This window comes from Pseudophryne corroboree, chromosome 5 (genome assembly GCF_028390025.1).
Source record: "Pseudophryne corroboree isolate aPseCor3 chromosome 5, aPseCor3.hap2, whole genome shotgun sequence".
Taxonomy (NCBI): Eukaryota; Metazoa; Chordata; class Amphibia; order Anura; family Myobatrachidae; genus Pseudophryne; species Pseudophryne corroboree.
Genome location: NC_086448.1, coordinates 694,332,705 through 694,348,817, shown reverse-complemented (window position 1 = coordinate 694,348,817; position 16,113 = coordinate 694,332,705). Strand labels below are relative to the sequence as shown.

The 16,113-nt window shown below is 46.6% G+C and overlaps 1 protein-coding gene across 6 annotated transcripts in view; it reads right to left on the bottom strand.

The window, feature by feature from the left end:
• Nucleotides 1-16,113, bottom strand: part of SGK3 (serum/glucocorticoid regulated kinase family member 3) — a 230,589-nt gene that overhangs the window by 200,224 nt on the left and 14,252 nt on the right. The window lies entirely within an intron of this gene.

Genomic DNA, 16,113 nt, shown 5'->3' with positions numbered 1-16,113 from the left:
TGGGCACTCTAAAAGAAAGATTAGGTACTATCTGGTGTGCACTGGCTCCTCCCTCTATGCCCCTCCTCCAGACCTCAGTTAGATTTCTGTGCCCGGCCGAGCTGGATGCACACTAGGGGCTCTCCTGAGCTCCTAGAAAGAAAGTATATGTTAGGTTTTTTATTTTACAGTGAGACCTGCTGGCAACAGGCTCACTGCAACGAGGGACTAAGGGGAGAAGAAGCGAACCTACCTGCTTGCAGCTAGCTTGGGCTTCTTAGGCTACTGGACACCATTAGCTCCAGAGGGATCGACCGCAGGACCCGTCCTTGGTGTTCGTTCCCGAAGCCGCGCCGCCGTCCCCCTTACAGAGCCAGAAGCAAGAAGATGGTCCGGAAAATCGGCGGCAGAAGACTTCAGTCTTCACCAAGGTAGCGCACAGCACTGCAGCTGTGCGCCATTGCTCCTCATACACACTTCACACTCCGGTCACTGAAAGTGCAGGGCGCTGGGGGGGGGGGGGGGGGGCGCCCTGAGCAGCAATAAAATCACCTTGGCTGGCAAAATAACCACAATATATAGCCCCAGAGGCTATATATGTGGTAATTACCCCTGCCAGAATACAGAAAAAAGCGGAAGAAAAGTCAGCCGAAAAAGGGGCGGAGCCATCTCCCTCAGCACACTGGCGCCATTTCTCCCTCACAGTTCCGCTGGAAGGAAGCTCCCTGACTCTCCCCAGCAGTCTACACTACAGAAAAAGGGTAAAAAAGAGAGGGGGGGCACTAAATTTAGGCGCAGTAAATATTATAGCAGCTATAGGGGACATAATTCAGTTAGTCCCTGCATTATATAGCGCTCTGGTGTGTGCTGACATACTCTCTCTCTGTCTCCCCAAAGGGCTTTTGTGGGGTCCTGTCTCCTTTAAGAGCATTCCCTGTGTGTGTGCGGTGTGTCGGTACGGCTGTGTCGACATGTTTGATGAGGAGGCTTATGTGGAGGCGGAGCAGATGCCTATAAATGTGATGTCACCCCCTGCGGGGCAGACACCTGAGTGGATGGACTTATGGAAGGAATTACGTGCAAGTGTCGACTCCTTACATAAAAAATTTGACGACATGCCAAATGCGGGACAGCCGGCTTCTCAGCTCGTGCCTGCCCAGACAATTCAAAGGCCATCAGGGGCTCTAAAACGCCCACTACCTCAGATGGCAGACACAGATGTCGACACGGATACTGATACCAGTGTCGACGACGATGAGTCAAATTTAATGTCCACTAGGGCCATTCGTTGCATGATTGAGGCAATGAAAGAGGTATTACACATTTCTGATATAAACCCAGGTACCTCAAAAAAGGGTATTATGTTTGGGGAGAAAAAAACTACCAATAGTTTTTCCCCCATCTGAAGAATTAAATGAAGTGTGTGAAGAAGCGTGGGCTTCCCCCGATAAAAAATTGGTGATTTCAAAAAAATTACTAATGGCGTTCCCTTTCTCGCCAGAGGATAGGTCACGTTGGGAAACTCCCCCTAGGGTGGATAAAGCGCTCACACGTTTGTCTAAAAAGGTGGCACTACCATCTCCGGATACGGCCGCCCTAAAGGAACCTGCTGATAGAAAGCAGGAGGCTATCCTAAAGTCTATATATACACACACTGGTGTTATACTGAGACCAGCTATTGCTTCAGCGTGGATGTGCAGTGCTGCTGTTGCTTGGTCAGATTCCCTGTCGGAAAATATTGACACCCTAGACAGGGACACTATATTGCTAACCGTAGAGCATATAAAAGACTCAGTCTTGTACATGAGAGATGCACAGAGGGAGATCTGCCGGCTGGCATCTAGAATAAGTGCATTGTCCATTTCTGCTAGGAGAGGCTTATGGACTCGGCAGTGGACAGGGGATGCAGATTCTAAAAAGGCACATGGAAGTTTTGCCTTATAAGGGTGAGGAGTTATTCGGGGATGGTCTCTCAGACCTTGTTTCCACAGCAACAGCTGGGAAGTCAGCATTTTTGCCCCATGTCCCCTCACAGCCTAAGAAAGCGCCGTATTATCATCAGGTACAGTCCTTTCGACCCCAGAAAAACAGGCGGGGAAAAGGCGGGTCCTTTCTGTCTAGAGGTCAGGAAGGGGAAAAAAGCTGCATCATGCAGCAGGTTCCCAGGAACAAAAGTCCTCCCCCGCTTCTTCCAAATCCGCCGCATGACGGTGGGGCTCCACAGGCTGAGCCAGGTACGGTGGGGGGCAGCCTCAAAAATTTAGCGATCAGTGGGTTCGCTCACGGGTGGATCCCTAGATCCTTCAAGTAGTATCTCAGGGGTACAAGCTGGAATTCGAGGCGCCTCCCCCCTGCCGTTTCCTCAAATCGGCCTTACCGACAACTCCCTCGGGCAGGGAGGCTGTACTAGAGGCAATTCACAAGCTGTATTACCAGCAGGTGATAGTCAAAGTACCCCTACTTCAACAAGGACGGGGTTACTATTCCACACTGTTTGTGGTACCGAAACCGGACGGTTCGGTGAGACCCATTTTAAATTTGAAATCCTTGAACACATACATAAAAAGATTCAAGTTCAAGATGGAATCGCTCAGGGCGGTTATTGCAAGCCTGGACGAGGGGGATTACATGGTATCCCTGGACATCAAGGATGCTTACCTGCATGTCCCAATTTACCTTCCTCACCAGGAGTACCTCAGATTTGTGGTACAGGATTGCCATTACCAATTCCAGACACTACCGTTTGGACTGTCCACGGCACCGAGGGTGTTTACCAAGGTAATGGCAGAAATGATGATACTCCTTCGAAAAAAGGGAGTTTTAATTATCCCGTACTTGGACGATCTCCTAATAAAGGCGAGGTCCAGGGAGCAGTTACTGGTCGGAGTAGCACTACCTCGGGAAGTGCTACAACAGCATGGCTGGATTCTAAACATTCCAAAGTCACAACTGGTTCCTTCCACACGCTTACTGTTCCTGGGGATGATTCTGGACACAGAACAGAAAAAAGTGTTTCTCCCGCAGGAGAAAGCCAAGGAGCTGTCATCTCTAGTCAGAGACCTCCTAAAACCAAAACGGGTATCGGTGCATCACTGCTCACGAGTCCCGGGAAAAATGGTGGCTTCATACGAAGCAATTCCATTCGGCAGGTTCCATGCAAGGACCTTCCAGTGGGACCTCTTGGACAAGTGGTCAGGATTGCATCTTCAGATGCATCAACTGATAACCCTGTCTCCAAGGACCAGGGTGTCTCTACTGTGGTGGCTGTAGAGTGCTCATCTTCTAGAGGGCCGCAGATTCGGCATACAGGACTGGGTCCTGGTGACCACGGATGCCAGCCTTCGGGGCTGGGGCGCAGTCACACAGGGAAGAAATTTCCAGGGACTTTGGTCAAGTCAGGAGTCGTCCCTACACATAAACATTCTGGAACTGAGGGCCATTTACAATGCCCTAAGTCAGGCAAGGCCCCTGCTTCAAAACCAGCCGGTTCTGATCCAATCAGACAACATCACGGCAGTCGCCCATGTAAACCGACAGGGCGGCACAAGAAGCAGGATGGCGATGGCAGAAGCCACAAGGATTCTCCGATGGGCGGAAAATCACGTACTAGCACTGTCGGCAGTGTTCATTCCGGGAGTGGACAACTGGGAAGCAGACTTCCTCAGCAGACACGACCTACACCCGGGAGAGTGGGGACTTCATCCAGAAGTCTTCCTACTGTTGGTAAACCGTTGGGAAAGGCCACAGGTGGACATGATGGCGTCCCGCCTCAACAAAAAGCTAAAGAGATATTGCGCCAGGTCAAGGGACCCTCAGGCGATAGCTGTGGACGCTCTAGTGACACCGTGGGTGTACCAGTCGGTTTAGGTGTTCCCTCCTCTGCCTCTCATACCAAAGGTACTGAGAATAATAAGAAGGCGAGGAGTAAGAACGATACTCGTGGTTCTGGATTGGCCAAGAAGAGCTTGGTACCCGGAACTTCAAGAAATGTTATCAGAGGACCCATGGCCTCTACCGCTCAGACAGGATCTGCTACAGCAGGGGCCCTGTCTGTTCCAAGACTTACCGCGGCTGCGTTTGACGGCATGGCGGTTGAATTCCGTATCCTAAAGGAAAAGGGCATTCCGGAGGAAGTCATTCCTACGCTGATAAAAGCCAGGAAAGAAGTAACCGCAAACCATTATCACCGCATTTGGCGAAAATATGTTGCGTGGTGTGAGGCCAGGAAGGCCCCTACAGAGGAATTTCAGCTGGGTCGTTTTCTGCACTTCCTACAGTTGGGAGTGACTATGGGCCTAAAATTGGGTTCCATTAAGGTCCAGATTTCGGCTCTGTCGATTTTCTTCCAGAAAGAACTGGCTTCACTGCCTGAAGTTCAGACTTTTGTAAAGGGAGTGCTTCATATTCAGCCCCCTTTTGTGCCTCCTGTGGAACCTTGGGATCTCAATGTGGTGTTGAGTTTCCTAAAATCACATTGGTTTGAACCACTTAAAACTGTGGATCTGAAATATCTCACGTGGAAAGTGGTCATGTTATTGGCCTTGGCTTCGGCCAGGCGTGTGTCAGAATTGGCGGCTTTGTCATGTAAAAGCCCTTATCTGATTTTCCATATGGATAGGGCAGAATTGAGGACTCGTCCCCAGTTTCTCCCTAAGGTGGTATCAGCTTTTCACTTGAACCAACCTATTGTGGTGCCTGCGGCTACTGGGGACTTGGAGGATTCCAAGTTACTGGACGTAGTCAGGGCCTTGAAAATTTATGTTTCCAGGACGGCTGGAGTCAGGAAAACTGACTCGCTTTTTATCCTGTATGCACCCAACAAAATAGGTGCTCCTGCTTCTAAGCAGACTATTGCTCGCTGGATTTGTAGCACAATTCAGCTGGCGCATTCTGCGGCTGGATTGCCGCATCCTAAATCAGTGAAAGCCCATTCCACGAGGAAGGTGGGCTCATCTTGGGCGGCTGCCCGAGGGGTCTCGGCTTTACAACTTTGCCGAGCTGCAACTTGGTCAGGGGCAAACACGTTTGCTAAATTCTACAAATTTGATACCCTGGCTGAGGAGGACCTTGAGTTCTCTCTTTCGGTGCTGCAGAGTCATCCGCACTCTCCCGCCCGTTTGGGAGCTTTGGTATAATCCCCATGGTCCTTACGGAGTCCCCAGCATCCACTAGGACGTCAGAGAAAATAAGAATTTACTCACCGGTAATTCAATTTCTCGTAGTCCGTAGTGGATGCTGGGCGCCCATCCCAAGTGCGGATTGTCTGCAATACTTGTATATAGTTATTGCCTAACTAAAGGGTTATTGTTGAGCCATCTGTTGAGGCTCAGTTATATTTCATACTGTAAACTGGGTATAATATCACGAGTTATACGGTGTGATTGGTGTGGCTGGTATGAGTCTTACCCGGGATTCAAAATCCTTCCTTATTGTGTCAGCTCTTCCGGGCACAGTATCCTAATTGAGGTCTGGAGGAGGGGCATAGAGGGAGGAGCCAGTGCACACCAGATAGTACCTAATCTTTCTTTTAGAGTGCCCAGTCTCCTGCGGAGCCCGTCTATTCCCCATGGTCCTTACGGAGTCCCCAGCATCCACTACGGACTACGAGAAATAGAATTACCGGTGAGTAAATTCTTATTTTTTTGTTTCTCCTGTCTCTGGCAGGTGAAAAGAAATTCCCGAAGCCGACGACTGTTGGGGATAATTGAATTAGCCCCCCAAGGATCAATAAGCCGCAGTTTAACTTTTTTGGTGTGCTAAATGGCATCTTCAAAAATGTCAAAATTAAAATATAGATTTATTTAATTTAAGTTTCCTAAGATTCCTGTTTGAATAGAGGAAGAACACAATTGGGGACAACCACAATCTCTCCAACATGCCTGTATTTTGCATGACCACATCCAGAGTTTACTAGCCACATCCCTTTTGCCTGAAGGCAATCTTAACTGACCCATGAATGCAGCAGACTCTTTTAGCTTTGAGTTTTACATGGATATAGACAATTAAAAGGAGAATTCTCAGGCCTGTGATGATTCATTTAAATTACTGTTTAAACAACAACCCCGAATAGTAGAACTAGTCACAGAACTTTTTAAACATGCATTAGATAATCGTCCTACAGATCACTATTCTTCAATGCCTTTCCGAAAGGAAAACAAGTATGGCTGCCACAAAGTCAAAGCTCTTAGCATGTTAAGGGATGGCAGAAGGGGAAGTAGTAGGAGGAGGAGCAGGTCGTAGAGCATAGAGAGGACACAAAACACATTATTATGCTGCCAAAGTCAGTCTGCTACACAGACACAAACTCTCAAACTGTCAGCATGCCATATGAAGGCAGAGGTGTGTGTGAGAGACAGAGAGGAGGTCACAGTGAAAACAGAGCTGTAAGAGACTTTTCTAAGCCTCTCTGTTAACTACATCATGTACTATGGTGCTGTTGTTGCCATGGTAGTCCATGCTACATTAAATACTAATCATTAATAGTAGCCTGAGGACACAAACAATGGGAAAAAGGTAATATCAAGCTTCTTCTTATAAAGAGCAACAATGATTTATGTATAAAAAAAATATATATATATTTTCATATGATTGCTGACTTTAGTAATTCATATATTTATTGACCTGATATAAGTGAAAACTACAGAAATAAAGTCCTTACTAGCTGTAAATAGGCATATATTAGTTACTAGACGCTTGTGTTAGCTATCTTTGAACCTTTCTTTATGCTAACAACTCAGATTTAAATAAATTCATAAAATACCTCAAGGGGGCAAATCACCCCTTTGTAGCTCCCATCTAAACTGCACAGGAGCTATTCAATTATTTTTTGTGACCAGCCCCTAGGCTGCACTTAGCGTGGATTTCTACACACACCCGCGTAAATGAGTGTTTTGGGGTGGGTTGCGTGTGCCAGGTGCTTCATACCTGCAGCATACCAGCACTTAGTATGGAAGAAGTTGCTTAGCGTGACTATTCCCATGCATTCTCGAGCGAGAAAGGGGCTGGTCACCATGGGCGTTTTAACAGAGGAAGGTGCCCGTGTGCAGACTCCGGGTGGGCCTCCTCCTCTTCACTGTCCAGTAGACTCTGGCATTGTGCCAGAATCTACTGCGCATGCGCAGGTCTCCGGAAATATGGCGCCTGCCGTGTTCTAGAGACTAAAGCCTTACTGTGCATGCGCGGTGGCCATTTTGCCAGGGATTTTATTTTAATTTTTTTTCCAGGGGCCCGTATGCATCGCACACATTGTACCCATTATAAAAATGCCAATGCTGGTCACGCAAACTACTGAATTTCTCCAATCAGTTTAGACGATCAAATACAAATACTACAAACACTGAACAAATTATATTATTTTTAAAATAGGCTTTCAATTAATTATAAACTTCTGATTTTATAAACTTATGCTGCCAAAGGAATACCATTTTTGAGAGATGCTGACATTATAAACATCTGAACAGAGAAGAGATCTAAATGTAAATTATGTTACAGCAATGGAAATACAGAACAGAAAATTTCCTAGCCCAGATGGACTTTGGGACGAATATTACAAAATACTCTCACCCCTTATGATTCCACACTACAGCCTGAGGGCTAGATTCAATTAGTGCCAAAAGCTCACCACACCGGGAAAAGAGTTGAAGCCCCATACTGTCCGGAGCTATTCATATACAACCCTTTTTTTATTGAGTGGTAAATTTGCGGCTGGCACACATTAATCTATAGGTTCCGCGATAAGTAGCCAGAGCTATGGGTTAACGCATTTGGGGCACCTGCCATAACGGCACTTACCGCAGATTTATGTTCGAGCCTCCCTCAGATTCAAATAGAAATCTGCGTTAAGTGCAACCTGCAGGTTTATCTTGGGCTGTAACTGAATAGCCCCGGCCAATGTATTAGCCCGATGTTAATCACCATGGCTAATTGAAAATATGAGGAGATTATTGTCCAGATTCAATCTACTTTTTATATAAAATCAGGAACGTAGAAAATCCTTGGTTGACCCAACATTCTCAATAATCACTACAATACCAGATTAATGCAAAAATGGATGCATTATGTGTTACAAAACTTCCCAACACAAGCTGTATGAAAACATAAATCAAGCTAATCTTCAGGTGAACAATACAATGAAATTGCCTACTCTCACGAGAGTTGTGGGAGACTCACAATTTTTTGGCCAGTCCCCCACACCCATGGAACAGTTTTCCAGATCTCCCACTTAGGGGTATATTCAATAACTGTCGGAAGCTGCCGTCTTGTCGGAAAGACGGCAGCTTCCGACAGTTTTAGGTCGGAAGGGGTTCCGACCTATTCATTACGGCCCTATTTTTTCCGACAAGTCTGGAAACCCGACCTGTCGGATTACTGTCGGAATGCATGCTGATCAGCGTGCATTTTCGGAAACGGGGCCAAACCAGACAGGTTTTAGCCCCGTTTCCAACAATCTCAATCCGACTTGAAAAAAAGTCGGACTGAGATATGTGATCTGAGAGAAGGAGACGGGGGAGCAGCGGGGAGAGCAGGAACCCAGCGGCAGCGTCCACCCGGCTCCAGCAAGCGACGTCCCGCTTGCTGGAGCCGGGTGGACGCTGCCGTGAGCCTCCACTGCTGCAGCCGCTGCTCCCCCCGTCTCCTCCTCTCCTCCCCCCCCCCCCCCCGGGTGCAGACATCACCTCACCTCCGGCGCCGCATCCCGCTTCCTCCTCAGCTCCGGAGGCCGCTCCCCCTTCACCCCCGGCGCCGCCGAGAGCTCCCCTCTACCACCGGCGCCCGCTGACAGCTCCCTTTGCTGTCAGTGCACCCGCAGCGCTGACAGCAGCAGGACACGGGAGCGGATAAATCCGACAGTCGGATTTGGCCGCCCTTTTGAATAGGGGTTGTCGGGTCCATTCCGACAACTGCATGTCGGAATGGACCCGACTTTTATTGAATATACCCCTTAATAGTGAAACAGTCAGGATGAGGAGATCATACAGCTAAGGGGGCGGTGATAAATGATGTGAATTTGCTTCATTAAGCCTTGCTTACTTCTTGTGGACCCTAGTGATGAGTCTCTGAGATTTTAAATGTCGGCAAATATGCAACACAGTTATGCTAGTACCTCCAGAGCATATCTACCTCCCAACATGAGAGGTTTCGCTTAACTATCTTAGACAGGATGTAGTTATGTTATCGGCAGTCAGGAGACCACCGCTCACAATACAGATGCCTGCATCCCGACCCCTCAAAATCCTGACAGTCGGCATGCCGACTAACAGGGACTATTCCCACTGTGTTTAAAGTACAACTGTCACGGTCTTGCCGAGACAGGAGCAGGAGGCCCGGGACTTACCGGTCCAGGTACTCTGGCAGGGTCCATCCGGCATGGCTGCTGGCGCTGGGCAAGGTGCACAGGCAGGCATGCTGGAGCCTGTGTGGGAAAGCAGGAGAGAGGCAGGCTGGGTGTGATGTCATCCACACCAGCTCCCAGCGCAGCCATCTTGGATTCTGGTAAAAGTGAGTTTTGCCCTTCCTTCTCACAGGAAAAGGTTCTGGCTGCAGCAACCAATGAGATCCATGCCACAGATATAAATCTGGTAGACCAAGAAGTAGAAACTGCCAGTGCAACGTCTTCCACAGCCTAGACTGTGGCCACAGTTCTCTGTGCTCCGCAGCAGCATCCATGCAGCACTTGTCTAACAATCTGTTTCCAGCATTCATCTGCATCTGATCCAGAGTCAGTCTCGTTAACTTAACCCTCTGAGTGTCTGCCTCCAGAGTCAGTCTGGTTAACCCTTTGATTACCTGCCTCCGTATCTCCCGGTCCTCACTAGCCTATCCAGTCTCCGACCCTCAGCCCACAGTTACCAAAACCCCGGAGTGTCTCCGTCAGCTTCGGATTACTGTAAACCAGACCTTACCCAGTCACTGGTCATCCATACTGGACTTTTCCATATTGTGTTCAGGCTATACTCTGGATTCAGAACACTTGTCCATGCTCCGCTAATAAATATATCCATGCGAAAGTCTTTCATTCATCCAGCATGTCTTTTGTTTAAAGATCCTGGGACTCCAGAGTCTCCTGTACCGAATTCGGATCCACAAACTTCCCAGAACGTGATAACAACATTCCCATCACCTTTAGATGTTCACAAACACTGATATTGCCGAGCCAAAAATGACAGCCATAATGTGACATAGACTGGCCAGGTCTAGTCATCGTTACAGTGGCCTTTTCTTTTACCTCCATGGTTTGTCTATGAGAATGCCAATTGCCTGGACGTCAATGTGAAACTAGGAGTTTATTAGTGCAAGAGCTTCCAGCACATCTGCTGCAACCAAGTTATCAGTGCACAGCAGTATAAACAGGCTGAAACCAGACATCTTAGATTATGAACATATTACTACCATACTTATATTATACAATACAACGTGGGTTGGTTTGCTTACAGCTACATCACTAACGAGGCTCACTCACAGTCCTCTTCCCAGAATTTGTATGGCTTATTATGTTGTATGGCTGATCATGCTGCCAGTAATAATTACATCTAATAAATCAAATTATAATCTAATCTTTAAATTAATCTTGTGATTTGCAAGTCATGCTATATACACAGGCAGACATCCTGCAGTTTTCCAGCTGCTAAGGAACCACAAATCTCATCTTTCATTCCTAGCAATTGCATTGTTCAAAAGTTAAGGGTTAATAAATGACAATGCTTAAAAAGGTGCCAATGTGCAATAAAAGAATGGTTACCATTGTTTAACTTAAAATATATAAAAGCTCCTGTCCGATTGGCTGCTGTGGGTGAGGATAGAATTGTAACTTTGAGCAACATTAGTAAGTGCACCTCAATGGCTGCCAAAGCAAGCAATGCATCAATTCAAACTACAAAAAAATATATATTTTGCGCATAAGAACAATAAGAATTGTATATTCTCTGGTGTGTTATTCCTTCAAAATATTGTTGGCATGCATTATAATTGGTCCTAATGTTCACAGGGGAGGTGAATACCACAAGAGCTGTGCTAGACCTGCTGTCCTCTCAGCAGTGACCTGTGCAGCTCAGTGGAGACTGCAAGAAAATTATTTCTCATAGTAACCTGCAAGCCAATTATTCATAGATAGACAGCATAGTGACACAGCTTAGATATTAAGGAGTCACTAAGCTGCTCTATTATCCTGTGCTTTTCTCCCACTGTAATGCAGCTTGGGAAAACGCTATTTGCCGGATTCAGAGATGGACGCAGCGGTGATGTCGCATGCAAACGGCCGTTGTAAGTCGGCGCACGCATCAATACTGTTATCACTCCAGAGGCATGCGTAGGATTTCTGGTGGGCAGTTTCCAAATGTTTGACTTTAAAGCGATTATAGTCAGCCCATGAAGGATGCATAATTAGCATGTAACAAGCTATAATTGGAATACATACGATGTACCGGCAGACAGGATGCCAGCTGCCAGTACAGTGACATCCAGTCTTTCAGAATCCTGGCAGCGCCACGCCTCGGGCTGGTGGCTCGCCACAGGTTATATTCCCACTCGGTTGGTGGCGTGGGCCCACCAACCAAGTGGGGTGGCCGGGATTCTGGGCGTCTGTATTTCACTGGCTGTCGGGATTCTGGCGTTGGTCTCCTGAACGCCAGGATCCAGATAGCCGGTATTTTAACTGCATCCTCTATAATCTTCTCAAAACAAAGTGCAGTTGATGTAATACAGGCCCAATGATCATAGTAAACCACTTATTAGAGTCTCTCTCTGGTGTGATGATTGAGCAGTCAGATACACACACACACACACACACACACACACACACACACACACACACACAGTGGGGCAGATGTATTAACCTGGAGAAGGCATAAGGAAGTGAGGGGCAGATTTATTAAGCTCGGTGAAGTGATAAATTGGAAGGTGATAAAGGACCAGCCAGTCAGCTCCTAACTGTCATTTTTCAAACCCAGCCTGTAACATGGTAGTTAGGATCTGATTGGCTGGTCCTTTATCACCTTCCAATTTATCACTTCACCGAGCTTAATAAATCTGCCCCTGAAAAACCAGTGATATGTGCAAGGTGATAAAGGTACCAGCCAATCAGCTCCATTATGTAAATTAACAGTTAGGATCTGATTGGCTGGTGGGTTTATCACCTTTCACATATCACTGGTTTATCACTTCCTTATGCCTTCTCCAGGTTAATACATCTGCCACACACACACACACACACACACACACACACACACCAGACTGGGGGTGGAGTCTGTCTAGTGGGGCGGGATTCCTCATAGGGACTGATTCTGAGTTGGAGGCCGTTATGTTCTTCCTTGCGTCTTTTGCTGCAGTTGCGTCTGTGACTTTATGCCAATGCTGCTACAATTCCCTTCCAGGGTGTACATCTGTGCATCCGCATGTGCAGGGATTGAGATGACACCGCCAGTGTCTACAGGTGCTGCTCATGCTTTGTGCGTCTTTACACACCACAATCTGTCGCACCATTGAAACTTTTACCAACCCTAAGTGCAGATCATCTGAGTATGGCCGCCAATGTGAGCAATTCAGCGTCTCTGTACCTGGCCACTCTACTGTCATTCCAAGATCACACCCATAATACAATATGTCTGCATCTGATCAATCAACCCCCTGTAATTGCCACGGAATGCTTAACCCTAATTGCCCCAGTCCCCCAAAGAAGACTTACCTGTCTGAAGTACTTGTTGACATGCTTGGTTCTGTGGGCAGTGCATGTCCCTGGGGCCGGAAGGGTAGGGCGGGCAGTGTATGTCCCTGGGGTCAGTGGTGGTAAAGTGGGTAGTACTTTGTGTCTAGGGGACCAGGGGGGTTGGGTGAAGAATTTATGTCACTGGGGACCATGAGGACTGGGGGTGAGGGGTTGGGTAGGGTAAAATTGTGTATGTCCCCTGTGAAGTTATATATATATATATATATAACTGACATTATGGTGCCCATAATGCTCTGGCTACACCCCTGCCAAAAGCATTACAAATACTCAACAGAAAAGAAAAAGGAAAGTTGCAATTGTGCTTCCTCATTACTTGGGTTTTTAGATTACCCATTTACTTCTCCCATTGTACAGGATTTAAGCAGTCCTTAAAATCCCCAAGCAAACAACCCAACATCAGACACATACCTTATAGAGCAGGCATGTCCAAACTGCGGCCCACCAGCTGTTGTGAAACTACATATCCCAGAATGCGCTGACAGAGTTTTGCTGTCAGAGAATGCTAAAGCTGTGTCATGGCATGCTGGGAGGTGTAGTTTCTCAACAGCTGGAGGGCTGCAGTTTGGACATGCCTGTTATAGAGCATGTAATTGCATGCAGTGGCATTGGATTATACAGTCGCTGGACGGTCATCTACATTTGGACATTGTGGTCTTGTGTATGTCCCCGGGAAACGACAACCAGCTCTCCATCACCCAGAATGACGGTCACCAGCACATACGCAGTGGAATGCGGTCCAACCAGTGGAACGCAAACCGCTAGAGGCCCAACTGCTCCTCTGCACTAATAGCAGAGGCAGACCATCTGTGTTTCACAACTCCCAACACAGCCGAATGAGGTGGGCTTCATCAAGCAGAACATAAACACGTGGCATCCGGCCCGGCAGAGGGGTGACAGGTGGCCACTGAAGGGACAACAGGACCAGCCGAGCAGGAACCTTCCCGGCGGCCCAATCCATCCCCGACACTGGGCATGCGCAGCAGCTCCATTCTGCCCTATATACTGCATGTAGTGGTCAATGGCTAGGCAGTGCGGAAGAGGGCTTTCCGGGCAACTGTAAACCCCCCTGCGTTTGCCTATAACTCAGAGATGCATTACAGATTCTAATGCAGGGTCTGTGGATTTAATCAGCATACCTGGGAGGTAACATGGGGGATGCTAAGCAGGCACATTACTCAAAGCATCTGCGCACAAAGACACTTAACCATTCACACAGGAGGCCATACTCACTTAAAGAAACTGCAGCTTCCATAGGTGTCTATTCATGAAGCAGTGAAAAGTGTGGAGAAGTGAGCCAGTGGAGAAGTTGCCCATGGCAACCAATCAGCACTGACATAACATTTATAATTTGCGTACTATACAATTGTACGGAGCAGCCGATTGGTTGCCATGGGCAACTTCTCCACAGGCTCACTTCTCCACTCTTATCACTGCTTCATGAATAAACCCCCTAGTGTGTCTAATGGTGCATCTCCAAAATGGGAATTCACTAGTTCAAGGTTTGTACAAAATTAGCCTCGTCATTAGCGCTACTGCGGCAAAAGATGCAGACTCAAAATCAGCAACTACATGGATAAGCATTTACAGATGTGTCCTCATACACCTTTGCCCAAATTAGCCATCTAATCCACCATTATGCCACCCATTGTGATTTTTCTTAAAATACTGTATGCTACTGTACTTTAATCTGCTACTTTATATTTATTCTTTTGTAGAAAAAAAAAATTGGGAATCAATCCATTCACTACTCGTGGTGGAGTGACTTAGTCATGCTCAGCTTTTAATGCCAAATGAAGGCAAAGGGAAAGGTGTATGAGGACACATCTGTATGCTTCAGCAAAATGGTGTTTGTGTGTGTAACATATTGAGAAAACAATACATTCATATTCTAGGCGTGTTTTCTCCTAGTAGAACCACGGTGTAGGATACATTCTATAGACTACTGTTACATACTTACTCTGTGATTTTATTTTCTCATTTTCTTTGGACAGAGACCAAACTACAGTTTTTTATCCACAGTATGAACAGAACTTTTAAGGTCGGACGTCTATTCATAAATGGTTTAACTTTCCTATGAAGGGCTATATTCTTTTTTCACTTTTTGCTTGTGGAAATATACATCTTGGGTAGAGAAATCAAGGAGGGTGTTTATCAAAGCATGGACAGAGATAAAGCACTGACCAATCAGCTTCTAAAAGGTGCGTACACACTTAGCAATATAGTAAACGATATCGCTCATTTTCCCTCACCTGAGCGATTTAATTTACTATATTGTCCAGTGTGTATGCAGCGGATGACGACTGATGCGCAGCCCCGCGGGCCGTTAACAACCCTCGGTGTTGGCCGTAAATGCTGCTTAATTTGGACTCATCTAAAGTTGCATGTACAGCCCGGCCGAGGCATGACATCACCGAGTGATATCGCACAGTCTGCATGCCGCCGTCGGGGGGCCCAGGCCGGGAGGGGACATACTAGGCGATGCCGCTCACGGAGCATATCGCCTAGTGTGTACCCAACTTAACTCTCATTTTACAGGTGTTTGAAAAATGGCAGGATCTGATTGGTTAACACTTTAACTCTCTCCGTGCTTTGATAAATCACACACAATAGGGGGGTTAAATCCATCCAGTTCCCTTCAATAGGTTTATGTCAGCTAAATGCATTAGTGGGCAATTTGGACTGCACTACACCAACCCCAAATGGCTGTGGACCTATTGTGGGACATTTATTCTACCTGGAATGGTCATTGGCAAACACCTTTGGGAGTACCAACACTTTGAACCGTGAAATGGACGGGACAAATTAAATAGCATGGTTATTCTCCAGCTGAAGAACCCGTATTCACTGGCATGGCCAATATACCATACTAACTGGTATATCACTATAAATCAGAGGTTCTCAAACTCGGTCCTCGGGAGCCCACACAGTGCATGTTTTGCAGGTAACCCAGCAGGTGCACAGGTGTATTAATTACTCACTGACATTTTAAAAGGTCCACAGGTGGAGCTAATTATTTCACTTGCGATTCTGTGAGGAGACCTGCAAAACATGCACCGTGTGGGGTCCTGAGGACCGAGTTTGAGAACCTCTGCTATAAATAATGGCCGCTGCCTATTTCACTATATTTAAATCCAGAAATGGACTATTATAAATAAGTCTGGAATACTCACAGAACTTGGTCCCATTACTGCAAGTTTAAAAGAATAAATGGTAACTGCAGCGTAAATTTTTATTTTCTTTTATCAGGATATGTACGTCATTTGTGCAATTAAGGATTAAATACACCTTTTATCATATATTTTAATATATAATGTTTTATTAATGTTTCCTCAGTAGCGCTGTTAACATTTGTATCTTTTGGTTGTATATTGGAGGACTATCTCCTATTTTATAACAGCTACTTTTTGGAAAAC